The sequence below is a fragment of the Glycine soja genome, chromosome 3 (genome assembly GCF_004193775.1).
Source record: "Glycine soja cultivar W05 chromosome 3, ASM419377v2, whole genome shotgun sequence".
In the NCBI taxonomy this organism is placed as follows: Eukaryota; Viridiplantae; Streptophyta; class Magnoliopsida; order Fabales; family Fabaceae; genus Glycine; species Glycine soja.
Genome location: NC_041004.1, coordinates 7,701,040 through 7,714,077, shown reverse-complemented (window position 1 = coordinate 7,714,077; position 13,038 = coordinate 7,701,040). Strand labels below are relative to the sequence as shown.

General features: G+C 39.0%; 1 non-coding gene across 1 annotated transcript; it reads left to right on the top strand.

Annotated features, from left to right (window-relative positions):
- The first annotated feature begins 11,463 nt into the window (after positions 1-11,463).
- Positions 11,464-11,570, top strand: LOC114407981. Its single transcript, XR_003665784.1, has one exon. It is a non-coding gene; the product is annotated as a small nucleolar RNA R71 (small nucleolar RNA).
- The last annotated feature ends 1,468 nt before the right edge of the window (positions 11,571-13,038 follow it).

The following is a 13,038-nucleotide window of genomic DNA, read 5'->3' as shown; positions in this document are numbered from 1 at the left end:
CATGTTTTTCAATGGGAGATGGGGGTCGTCAATCTGTGGTGTATTCCTAGTCATCATTGCCTCATGTTGTCTTTTCTTTATTTTCTTGTCTAATAGCTTCTTTTCAAGCAAATCATATCCCCCACGAGACAGCAAATGAGGGCTATCATTATATTTTTTAATTTATTGTGCCTTTCTCCTGATTTCCTATCATGCAACATATATTATTCGAATAAAAACAATTAAAATTAAATGATAATGACAAATAGTCAATACTAAAGTCAAACACATCCACATCTAACCTGCTAGCTAAGGGGTTTTGCAGGTTGCAGCAAATTCCTCCCAAGTTTGTGGATCTAGACCATATTTGACAGAAGGATCATGTTTGTGTTGCCCCTCAGAGTTAAAATACACAAATTTCATGGTGAGGGAAGATTTAAATTGCCTTCATCTAGTGGCCACTGTTGACATGACCTTTTTCTTGGCATTTTGTGCTTCTGGGATATCAAATTTTGCATGCATAAGACATTGTTGTGTAACAGTTAGATAATGTCAACATTTGCTCTTTGCGATACCAGAAAAATAAATACACATCCATGTTAAGTTGACTTACCAAAATGTCATCCCAGACGAGGTCCTTTAGAGATTCCAGTACATCTTTCCAATTGTTATGTACAATTGGAATCTTTTCTCTAGCTACGACCCCCTGATAGCTATGAAACTTTTTTTAATGGGGGTCCGATCCTCACCCAATTGTAGCATTGACATTAGCCGTTGGTCTTGGTTGACCCAAGGTTCTTAAAGTCAACCTTCTTAGTCGTGTGGATTGTCTACTCTTCCTAGATGTAGCCTCTGACTGACCATCTGACTGTAGAGGGGACCTTAGTGGTGTTCCCATGACCTTGTGAAAATTAAACAAATTCATTAATGATAACGACTTACAAATAGCATATACGTAACAAACTGGAAATATCAACAATATAAAATTAGAAAACAAATAACGCAATATGTTATACATTACTTTGATACATTGCAGTTATGTCAGAATGTTCTCCCACAATACTTCATCATGATTATTAAGATTTGCATGTACATCATCAAAGTCTTGTGCTTCATTTATAGAAGGCATTCTATTGGAAAAACCCGGTGTCTCACAAATGTCAAGTGTTGAATCATCATGTGGGTGATTGATACCACTGTGTCTTCCTTGTAGAATCACTGAAAATCTTGAATCACATGGATCTTGGACGTAAAACACCTGTTGGGCCTGTTCTACCATAATGAAAGGTTCATCCATGTAACCCACCTTATTTAGGTCTACTAAAGTAAATCCCAATTGATCTTGACGGACACCGGTATTGTCATTAACCCACTTACACTTAAAAGCATGCACTCTAAATTCATTGTAATCAAGCTCCTAGATTTGTTCAATAACTCTAAAGTACAACATAGATGCTTGAATTGGGTTGTTGTCTAATGCACTGCAAAAGTGATCAGAATCAGCATCAACACTCATCCCACTGTTCTGCATGGTACTTTTATATCTTGTGACTTTGTGTAGAAGGAATTATTATTGATATCATATCCTTTCCAAGTAGGCACATTGAGATTTGGTCCAAGAACCAACAATTGTAATGTTTTGGAAGCACAATCATCAATAAATATTGTGTCTCTAAACCAATTAATGAAACTTCTATTGTGCTCTTGCAACACCCTCATCATGTTCATTTTGGGGTTTGTTGCTGTGAGTATTTTTTTGTATATCTATGTACTGAATCACCTCTACTGTGTTGTTTAATATATATAGATGCGCTTGGTTGACCTCCTGCCAAGTCATTGTCATAGCATTGTATCCTCGTGTACCCTTACCCCCCCCATATCCGGTCATGATGAGTTTCAAGAAACCCGACAGATTTAACAGTTTCAATGTACTAGGAGCAAAACTCAATACATTCTTCAGCAATGTACCTTTTGACAATGGACGCTTCTGGTTGGCATTGACTCTTGGTATAACCCTTTAACACCGTCATGTATCACTCAACTGGATACATTCACCGTAAAAAAAAAAATAGGACCACACAATTGGATCTCCCTCACGAGATGAACAATTAAGTGAATCATTATGTCAAAAAATGATGGAGGAAAATACATCTCCATTTGACAAAGGACAATGGCAGCCTCATTCTCCAATTCATCCAATTTTTTAGGGTCAATGACTTTGCTACATATAGCATTAAAAATAAAGCATAAATGAGTTATGGCAACCCTAACTTTGTCAGGCAAGATATCGCGAATCGCTACAGGCAATAATTGGTGCATTAATACATGACAATCATTAGATTTCAAGCTAACCAATTTGAGATCATTAAGGGATACAAGGCTCTTGATATTTGAAGAGTATCCTTGTGGGACTTTTAGACTATGTAGACATTGACAAAAAATTCTCTTCTCTTTTGCTGACATTGTGCAACATGCTGGGGGCAGATACATTCACAAACCTTGTTAGATCGGATGCAACTACTCTCGTATACCTATCTCAACCAAGTCTTGAAGACACTTCAAACCATCTTTTGTCTTGCTTTTAATGTTAAGAAGGGTGTCAATTAAACTATCACAGACATTTTTCTCCATATTCATGACGTCTATACAATGTTGTACCTCAAGATTGGACCAGTATGGAAGATCAAAGAATATTGACCTTTTCTTCCATATGTTAGTCTCAGATGATGGCTTTTTTTGTGTCTTCCCAAAGATAATTACGATGTCCTTTACCCAATCATAAACTTCTTTGCCACCTAATGGTTTTGGTGCACTTTCATTTTCCTGGCTTCCATTAAAAGCTTTCTTTAATCGCCGATATGAGTGATAAGGTTTGAGAAATCTTCGGTGCCTATTATATACTGTCTTCTTCCCATGTTTCAGTTGGATGAAGCTTGTATTTTTCTCACAGATAGGACATGCGTGATTTCCTTTGATAGCATAACCACTTAAATTGCCATATTCTGGATAGTCATTAATGGTACAAAAAATCATTGCACGCAACCTAAAAGTCTGCTGGAGATTTGCATCCCATACATCAACCCCATCTTCCCACAATCTTCTCAAGTCTTCAATCAACAAGTCAGATAGACGTCAATATCATTACCTGGCTGCCTTGGACCCACTATCATCATACAAAGCATTATGTACTTTTGCTTGATGTACAACCAAGGAGGGAGGTTGTAAATCATCAGCAAAATAGGCCACGAACTGTGGTTAGTGCTTAAGTTACCAAAAGGATTCATTTCATCCGAAGCAAGACCAAGCCTTAGATTTCTTGGCTCGTCCCCAAAATCAAGATACAAACGATCGATTGCCTTCCATTGTGGACTATCAATCAGATGTTGGAGCAATCCATCACTTTTTCTGTCGTCTACATGCCATGTAAGGTTTTTTGCATCATGTCCATTACCAAACAATGCATAAACCTTGGTATTATTGGAACATACCAACACACATTTGCTGGACGACTATTGTTTGTGGTTGCATCATAACTGCATTCGTCGTTGTTGACTTTGTACTGTGATACACCACATCTGGGACACTTAACATTTCTGCAAATTGATTTATGTACAATATGCAATCATTTAGACATGCATGTATCTTCTAGTACTCCATTCCCACTGGACATAAAATCTTCTTCGCCTCATAGTGATTTTTCGGCATAGTGTTATCTTCAGGAAGCTTTTGTCACTCGAGCCAAATTGTTCCTTCAAGTTAACCAAAGCTAACACTGCTGACAACCTTGTGAAAGTTATGCACCCCAAATACAAAGGCGTCTTTGAATCATTTTCTATTTTCTCATACAAAGCTTGATCGAGGCCGTACCCGAATCAAATAAACATGAAAATGCAGTAACTAGGAAGTGATCCTAGGTCGTTTCCCAACGAGCAGTGACAAGCCAAATGTTCATAATATACTTGCAGTAACAGTAACGATGGGGGGGGGGGTTTGTTTGTTTTGTGATTAAAGAGCAGAACAAGTAAACTGGAATACGAAACTACTAATATTAAAAATGGGTTGTTTCCTCTGATTCAGAAGCCATTCTCTTATCCTGGGTTATGGAGAATTCGTCCCTAACAGTCAACCACTTAATCCAACCCTATTTCAATTTACTAAGCGAAAATCAACTTAGGGTTTTCAATACGTGATTAGGCACCACATACACCAGTTAGCCCTTCGTCCATTAAGCATGAACGCAAGTTAGGCTCAGAGGCAATTAATCAAACACGAAGCGTGCACTGATTAATATTCACGAAATTGGGATAACTGGTGAAGGGAAAACTGCCAGGAAACCACATTACAAACGAAACCTCAAAGAGAGTTAGGCTTCGTCCTCAAAAGGAAACAACACCAGAAAATCTAGCCTTCCATGGATTCAAACAGAAAATGCAAATGAAGCATGAAGCAGAAACGTAAATGAACAAGAACGTAAATGAACGAAATGTAAAATGGAACAGAAACGTAAATGAGAGTAGAAGAAGAAGCAAGAACGAAATTGTAATTAGAAGCAGAAAACGTAAAATTGCATTACGAACTCAGAAGCATCAAAACAGAAAAACGAAAACCCTAAAACAAAGCTCTGAATAATGAATAGCATAACAGAATAGAATGCCTTGCATGAATCCCAAGGCAGCTATTTAAAAAGAGTCACTCAAAGTCACTGGGCCCTATTACAATACTCTGGCCCAAAACGAAATAAACACTGAACAACATAAAATAAAATTGCGAAATTTCCTAATTAGAAATTAACTAAGGTAAGCGCTGCTTTATTTGCCCTCTTCAAGTCCACAACCAAAATCCGGATTAAGCCCAATGTTTCATTAATTCCTGAAATTAGATTAAAAACATCAAATTAGCTAAATGAGCCCAAATAATAAAACTGCCTAATTAATTGACAATTAAGACCAATCAATAATTAAAATGGTGCAAAAAGGGTTTAGAAAATAGAAGAAAATGATGGCACATCAAAACCCCCCATACTTAGCCTTTTGCACTCCTGGGCAAAATGAAATAAAGAACAAAATCCAAGGATATCAGAGGGAGACAAACAAAAACATTCACATATTTCTCAATGAACATCAAGGAATGAAAGGAATGGGTAACATCTAACATAAGGAGATCCAAAAAGTCAAGACATTCATGAAAATCATCCAAGCAACCCAATCATGGCAAAATAGTTAATCAGCTTAAGAATGAAAAGTGATAAAGCCTCACAAGATATACACTCTATCTCTCAAGTGTCTAGGCTACTATTTACCCTCAAAGCACCCATGAAAGCAAACACCACATAAACTTGGCAAGATTCTAAAATTGACAATCAACCCATAAACACAAGCACATGAGGATCAAAAGGTCTTTTAAGGTTGTAATGGGGCCAAGGACAAGGTATGGAGAAATATGGAATAAGTGGCTAAATCCCAAAGGAATAGAGGAGCAAAGGGGAATAAGTGCATATTAAGAAAAAAATAAAAAGAAGTAAAGATAAAAATTAAACATGAAGAGTAGAACCAAGAGTTTCATCATTCTTGTGCCATTTAAGATCTTATTCACTCAACTTTATTGCTTTTCTTTTTCTTTTTTCGATTTTTTTTTTTTTTTTTACTCTTTGGCCTTTGAGAAACAACATTTCATTCAGCATGTCCAACATTTAACCAATATACAATGTACATCAAGTATGGCCCAAAATACATCATGAAGCATAGCCAACAAAACAAGTTGTCCAATGAAACAAAAACCCCCCCCACACTTATTCCCAAAACAATTCCGAAGCTCCAAAATTCCTTAAGGATATGGTAATATCATGGTTTTTCACTTAAGGCTTGTAGTGAGCTTCAAAACAAGGAAAGGGAAACAAGGCTCAAAAGGGCTATCAAAGGAATTAATTCAAGGTAAGTCCATTTGGCTAGAAGCTTATAGGAACAAAATTGCCTTAATCATTTCCAAATATGCATGTGAATTAGGACGCATCAACAAGAATCAAGCCAAGGCTATTGTGCAAGCAATCAATGGGGCAAAACACACCAAATGATTATAATGATGGATGGCTCAAATTCTCACAAAGGTAAAATCATCACTTTCAAATTGAGCTTCCAAAACTATCATGACATGTAGAGAAGAATCAAGGATTTCAAGTCACAAAATGTTAAGAACTTTTATTTTCAAAACAATTACCCATTTCTTGAACATATCCTATAATTCAAAGAAAAACATGCAAATTCGTACGTGCACACAAAATCGACCCAAAATATTAAACTAAAAATCCGACGAGACTAACAACATTAACAAATTAACACAACTAACAAATTAACAAAACCAACAAAACTAGTGAAACCAAAGAACACTCCCCCCCATACTTAAACAACACATTGTCCTCAATGTAGCACAATTAAAAGATTAAAAACAATTAAATCATCAAAGAGAATCGGACAAGTGTAATAAAAGCAAAGAAGGAGATAGGAAAAGAAAAACTCCCTAAGTCATGGTGGAGGAAGAGTAGGGTGGAGTAAGGAAGTCTCTTCCACCACTACGTCCACTAAAGAAGGGTTCGTGAGGAATGGCTTAAGTCGATGTCCGTTGACCTTGAAGCTCTTGTTTGTGGAGTCGCTTTTGATCTCAACTGTACCATAAGGAAAAACATTAGTAACAACAAAAGGGCCAATCCACTTAGACCTCAACTTACCACTCATGAGTCCAAGCCTAGAATTATACAATAACACTTTTTGCCCAACCACGAAGTCTTTTTTAACTATCATGCTATCATGGAACTTCTTGGTCTTTTCTTTGTAGAACTTGGCATTCTCGTAGGCTTCTAGGCGGATTTCATCTAACTCACTCAGTTGCAACTTCCTTTCCTCGCCAGCTTGATCCATAAAGAAGTTGCAAGTCTTCACTGCCCAGTATGCTTTGTGCTCAATTTCCACTGGAAGATGACATGCCTTTCCAAAGACAACCCGATAAGGAGACATTCCTATGGGTGCTTTGTAGGCAGTCCGATGTGCCCAGAGAGCATCATCAAGCCTGGTACTCCAATCTTTCCTGCTTGGCTGCATAATCTTCTCTAGAATTCTCTTGATTTCCCTGTTAGAAATTTCTGCCTGTCCATTAGTCTGGGGGTGGTATGGTGTGGATACCCTGTGTACCACCCCGTACTTTTTAAGCAGGGCATGCATTGTCCTGTTGCAAAAATGGGTTCCTTGATCACTAACAATTGCTTTAGGTACTCCAAACCTGCAAAACAGATGAGACCTGATAAAGTCTGCGACAACTTTAGCATCATTAGTTCTAGTGGGCTTGGCTTCCACCCATTTTGAAACATAATCAACTGCAAGGAGAATATAAACATAACCAAAAGAGACAGGAAAAGGACCCATGAAATCTATACCCCAGACATCAAACACCTCACAGAATAGCATAGGTTGCTGAGGCATTTGTTGTCGCCATGTAAGTGTATTTCCTGCTCTCTGACACTGCTCACAAGTGCTGCAGATCTTCCACGCATCTTTAAAGATGGTGGGCCAATAAAAACCACAATCAAGCACTTTGCGAGCTGTCCTTTGAACACCTAGATGACCTCCCGGTGCGGAAGAATGACAGAACTGCAGGACTGAGTCAATCTCATGATCTGGAATGCACCGTCTAATGACCTGATCACTGCACAATTTCCACAAGTAGGGGTCGTCCCAAATAAAATGCTTAGCATCACTTTTAATCTTATCTTTTTGGGCCTTAGATGCTAAGGGAGGAAAAACAGAAGCAACTAAATAATTGACAATGTTAGCAAACCAGGGAGTAGAAAGAGAGTCAGAAATACTATACAATATATACAAATGATCATCCGGAAAATCATCCCGAATAGGTGAATCTGCATCAGAGACACGTTCGATCCGACTCAAATTATCAGCAACTAGATTTTGTGCTCCGCTCCTATCACGGATCTCCAAGTCAAACTCTTGGAGCCAGAGCATCCATCGGATCAACCTAGGCTTAGAATCAGCCTTCTTCAACAAGTACTTTAGAGCTGCATGGTCAGTATAAACAATAATGCGAGTACCAAGCAAATAAGATCGAAATTTTTCAAGAGCAAAAACTATGGCTAGAAGCTCTTTCTCAGTAGTAGTATAATTTGCTTGGGCAGCATCTAAAGTCCTAGAAGCATAATATATCACCCTGGGCAATTTATCAATTTTCTGAGCAAGGACAGCCCCCAATGCATAATTTGATGCATCACAAATAAGCTCAAAAGGGGCTGTCCAATCGGGTGCCGGGATGATGGGGGTGGTAGTCAACGCTCTTTTGAGGCAATCAAAAGCCTCTTTGCATCTGTCATTAAAGTCAAACTCCACCTCCTTTTGCAACAAGTTGGACAGTGGAAGGGCTACTTTGCTAAAATCCCTTATAAAGCGCCTGTAGAATCCTGCATGACCAAGAAAAGATCGCACCTCTCGCACACAAGAGGGGTAAGGCAATTGTGAAATAACAGAAATTTTTGCAGGATCTACTTCAATACCCTTATTGGAAATAATGTGGCCTAAAACTATACCTTGCTCAACCATAAAATGACATTTTTCAAAATTTAGAACAAGGTTAGTTTCAATGCATCTATTCAAAACTTTTTCCAAACTATTCAAACAACCATCAAAAGAGGATCCATATACAGTGAAATCATCCATAAACACCTCTATGCAATTTTCTAAAAAATCACTGAAAATACTAATCATGCACCGTTGGAAGGTACCAGGGGCATTGCACAGGCCGAAAGGCATCCTCCTATAAGCAAAAGTGTCGAAGGGGCAGGTGAATGTGGTCTTTTCCTGATCCTCAGGAGCAATAGTAATTTGCATATAACCAGAAAAACCATCAAGGAAACAGTAGTGGGATTTACCTACCAGGCGTTCAAGCATCTGATCAATGAATGGCAGGGGAAAATGGTCCTTTTTGGTAACCTGGTTTAGCCTCCTATAGTCAATGCAGACTCTCCAACTGTTCTGCACCCGAGTAGGAATCAGCTCCTCCTTCTCATTTCTGATCACTGTGAGGCCAGTCTTTTTCGGGACTACCTGGACGGGACTCACCCATTGGCTGTCGGAGATAGGATAAATGATTCCAGCTTGCAAAAGCTTGGTTATCTCCTTCTTCACTACATCAAGAATCACCGGGTTGAGTCTTCTCTGTGGCTGTCTTACTGGTTTAGCTCCATCCTCTAAATTTATTCGATGCATACATGTGGATGGGCTAATACCAGGAATGTCCGCCAGGGTCCAGCCTATAGCCTTCTTATGCTTCTTGAGAACTGACAACAACTTCTCCTCTTGCTCATCAGCAAGGGAGGCAGATATAATCACTGGAAAACTCTTGCTATCATCCAAGTAAGCGTATTTTAAATTTGATGGCAGAGGCTTCAATTCTGGTGTGGTCGGCTGGACAGTGGTAGAAGGAGATGGTTTCTCAGCCTTTACCTCATAAAGAAAGTCAGAGGTATGTGTACTTCCTGAAACATGGTTAGTCCTATCTGACTCTATAAAATCAATCTCAAGAGGTAAAACACCACCACCAGGCATGCAATCAATATCACTCTCAGATTCACTCTCAGCATCAAATCCAGACATATGATCAAGTACAATTTCAGACTCAATGCATGAAGAGTGAGAGGCATGCAGATTAGAATAAAGATCAGTCATGTATTCATCAACAACATGGTCAATTATTTCAGCACGAAATACAGAAAGATCTTCAGATGGGTATTTCATAGCATCCAGAATATTAAAATGAACAGTTATATCACCAAACTCCATGGACAGTGTGCCTGCATAAACATCTATCTTAGTTCTAGCAGTTTTCATAAAGGGTCTGCCTAGAATGATGGGAACTGATCCTTGAGAAAATCCATCTTCCATATTCAAGATATAAAAATCAACAGGGAAAATCAGTTCACCAACTCTAACTAAGACATCTTCTATGAAACCAACAGGATAGGCAACACTTCTATTAGCTAAATGAATTACCACATCAGTTGACTGCAAGGGGCCTAGAGATAGAGAATTAAAAATAGACAGAGGCATAACACTAACAGAAGCTCCTAAATCTAGCATGGCATTGTCAAACTTACTATTCCCTATGATACAAGGTATGCTGAATGTACCTGGATCTTTGCATTTTTCAGGAATTTGAGGAACAGATTTACCAATCTATGCGGAGACATTTCTGCCCATGCTAATTCGTTCACTTCCTTTAAGCTTCCGCTTATTAGTGCACAGCTCCTTCAAGAATTTGGCATATCTTGGAATTTGCTTTATTGCATCCAACAGAGGTATGTTTACCTCTACTTTTCTAAACGTTTCCAAGATCTCTTTCTCTGCCTCTTCCATTTTTTTGTTGGAAACTGCTCTTGGAGGGAATGGAAGAGGGGGAATGTGCTGCTTCTGCAAATCAGAATTACCTGTGGAAGAAGATTCACCTGCACAGAAATTGTTAGGTAAATTTTTGTCATCACCTTTTTCTGGAATAGAGTGAAGTTTGGCAGGCTCATTTGCAGATGAGGACGGTGCTACGGGTTGAGGTCCTTGACATTGCTTTCCCGACCTCAATGAAATGGCACTGACATTTTTGGGATTTTGGACAGCTTGAGAAGGCAGCTTGTCAGAATTCTGGGACTGTTGTTGATTCAATTGGGTAGCCAATTGTCCCATCTGATTGGTTAAGCTCTGAATGGAGGCTCTGGTCTCTTGCTGAAACTGCATGTTCTGCATAGTCATTTGCCTCACAAGTTCTTCGAGGGAAGGTTGTGGAGGGGCCTCAACTGTTGGCTGTTTCTGGGGTTGTTGTTGTTGTTGGATTGGTGGAGGAATGTATGGTCTGCTTGGGCCAGCAGCATTTTGGAAGGAAGGAGCAGGCTGCTGTTGTTGTTGCTGAGGGCTGGACCATCTGAGGTTAGGGTGATTCCTCCATCTAGGGTTGTATCTGTTGCTGGAAAGGTCATAATTGTTCTGCTGTGGTTGATTTTGCTGCTGAGGTTGAGGAGGTCTATTGTAAATATTTGCAGCATAAGCTTCAGGCTGCTCAATTGCTCCAGGTTGCTGCATGGAAGGGCAAAGGTCTGTATGATGGTCAGCAGAGGAGCATAAACCACAAACCCTTGCGACAGGTACATATTTCTGATTCAAGGCCAGCTGGGTTACCAAGTTGACCAACGCATCCAGTTTGCCTTCAAGCTTCTTAGTTTCAGATGATGCAGATGGGTTTGTAGCTACCTCATGCACTCCTCTAATGACTATGGCATCATTTCTGGCACTAAACAGCTGGGAGTTGGAGGCCATCTTCTCAATTAAATTTCTGGCTTCAGTAGGAGTCATGTCTCCAAGGGCTCCACCACTGGCAGCATCTATCATACTTCTCTCCATATTACTGAGTCCTTCATAAAAATATTGGAGAAGAAGCTGTTCTGAAATCTGATGGTGAGGGCAACTGGCACATAGTTTCTTAAATCTCTCCCAGTACTCATACAGGCTCTCTCCACTGAGTTGTCTAATACCTGAGATATCCTTCCTGATGGCTGTGGTCCTGGAAGTAGGGAAAAATTTTTCTAAGAATACTCTCTTAAGGTCATCCCAGCTCGTGATGGACCTTGGAGCAAGGTAATACAGCCAGTCCTTTGCCACTCCCTCTAATGAGTGAGGAAAAGCCTTCAGAAATATGTGATCCTCTTGGACATCTGGGGGTTTCATGGTGGAGCAGACAATGTGAAATTCTTTCAAATGTTTGTGCGGGTCTTCACCTGCAAGGCCATGAAACTTTGGAAGCAAATGAATCAGTCCAGTTTTAAGAACATATGGTACATCTTCATCAAGGTATTGGATGCACAAGCTTTCATAGGTGAAATCAGGTGCAACCATTTCCCTTAGAGTCCTCTCACGAGGTGGAGGTTGTGCCATGTTCTCAGAATGTGCAAAATCAGAATGCTCAGAATCAGAATGCTCAAAATTATAATGCTCAAGATCAGGATGTTCAAAATCACCAATAACAGAATGCACAGATTCACCAGTTATGGAATGCTCAGAATGATCAAAAGGTATAAAATGATGCCTAACTAATCTATGAAATGTCCTATCTATCTCAGGATCAAAGGGTTGTAAGTCAGATGGATTGCCTCTAGTCATACACTACATTCAGCATGCACACAACTAGTTGCCTTGTCATGTAAATAAAGGTGTAGGTTTGAACTACAGCTACCCTCAAATGATATCCAAATGACTTGAAATTTTGTGAGCAACCTTATAAAATTATGAGAAGATAGCACAAAAAATTTCAGACAAAAATTCAAAGTCTAACTATGAAAGCTAAAAATGGTAAGTTAAGAAAAATAAGTGAATAAAACTTGAAAAATAAAAAACTTTTGACAGAATCGCTTTTTTTGGATGATGGAGACCTCAGCCGGCCTACGGTGAGCTGTCATGGCGTAGGAAAGTTTTTTCTACCCCAAATGCATATATAATAATTGCGATTCTGATAACCGGAGCAAAAGTTATGGCCGTTTGAAGTTTTGACAAACACAAAATTTGCTAGTTTTTTGGAACTTTCAAATCTGACCAAACTAAAGGCTCTAGCTATTTTTCCCACAAAATATGGATTAAAAGAAGTTACCACAAAAAAATTCAGCCAAAAATAACAACCCTAGCTACTAAAACAAAAAATCTCAAATAATTCAGCATGGGTGGTCGCTAAAATCCGTCTCTAATTGATTTCTACTACTACTCTGTTTTCAAGCACAATCTTCACAACAAAACACCCAAGACTGAAACAGGGGAAACGCTTAATGGTAAACTGAAACAGAACACACATTAAACAAAATACCAGGACACTAATCAACACTAACACACATACTAACACAATACTAACAATTAAAACACGAAAGGATTAAACACACAACACTAGCTAGCTATTATGAACCTTTGGACACTGCTCCCCAGCAACGGCGCCAAATTTGATCGAGGCCGTACCCGAATCAAATAAACATGAAAATGC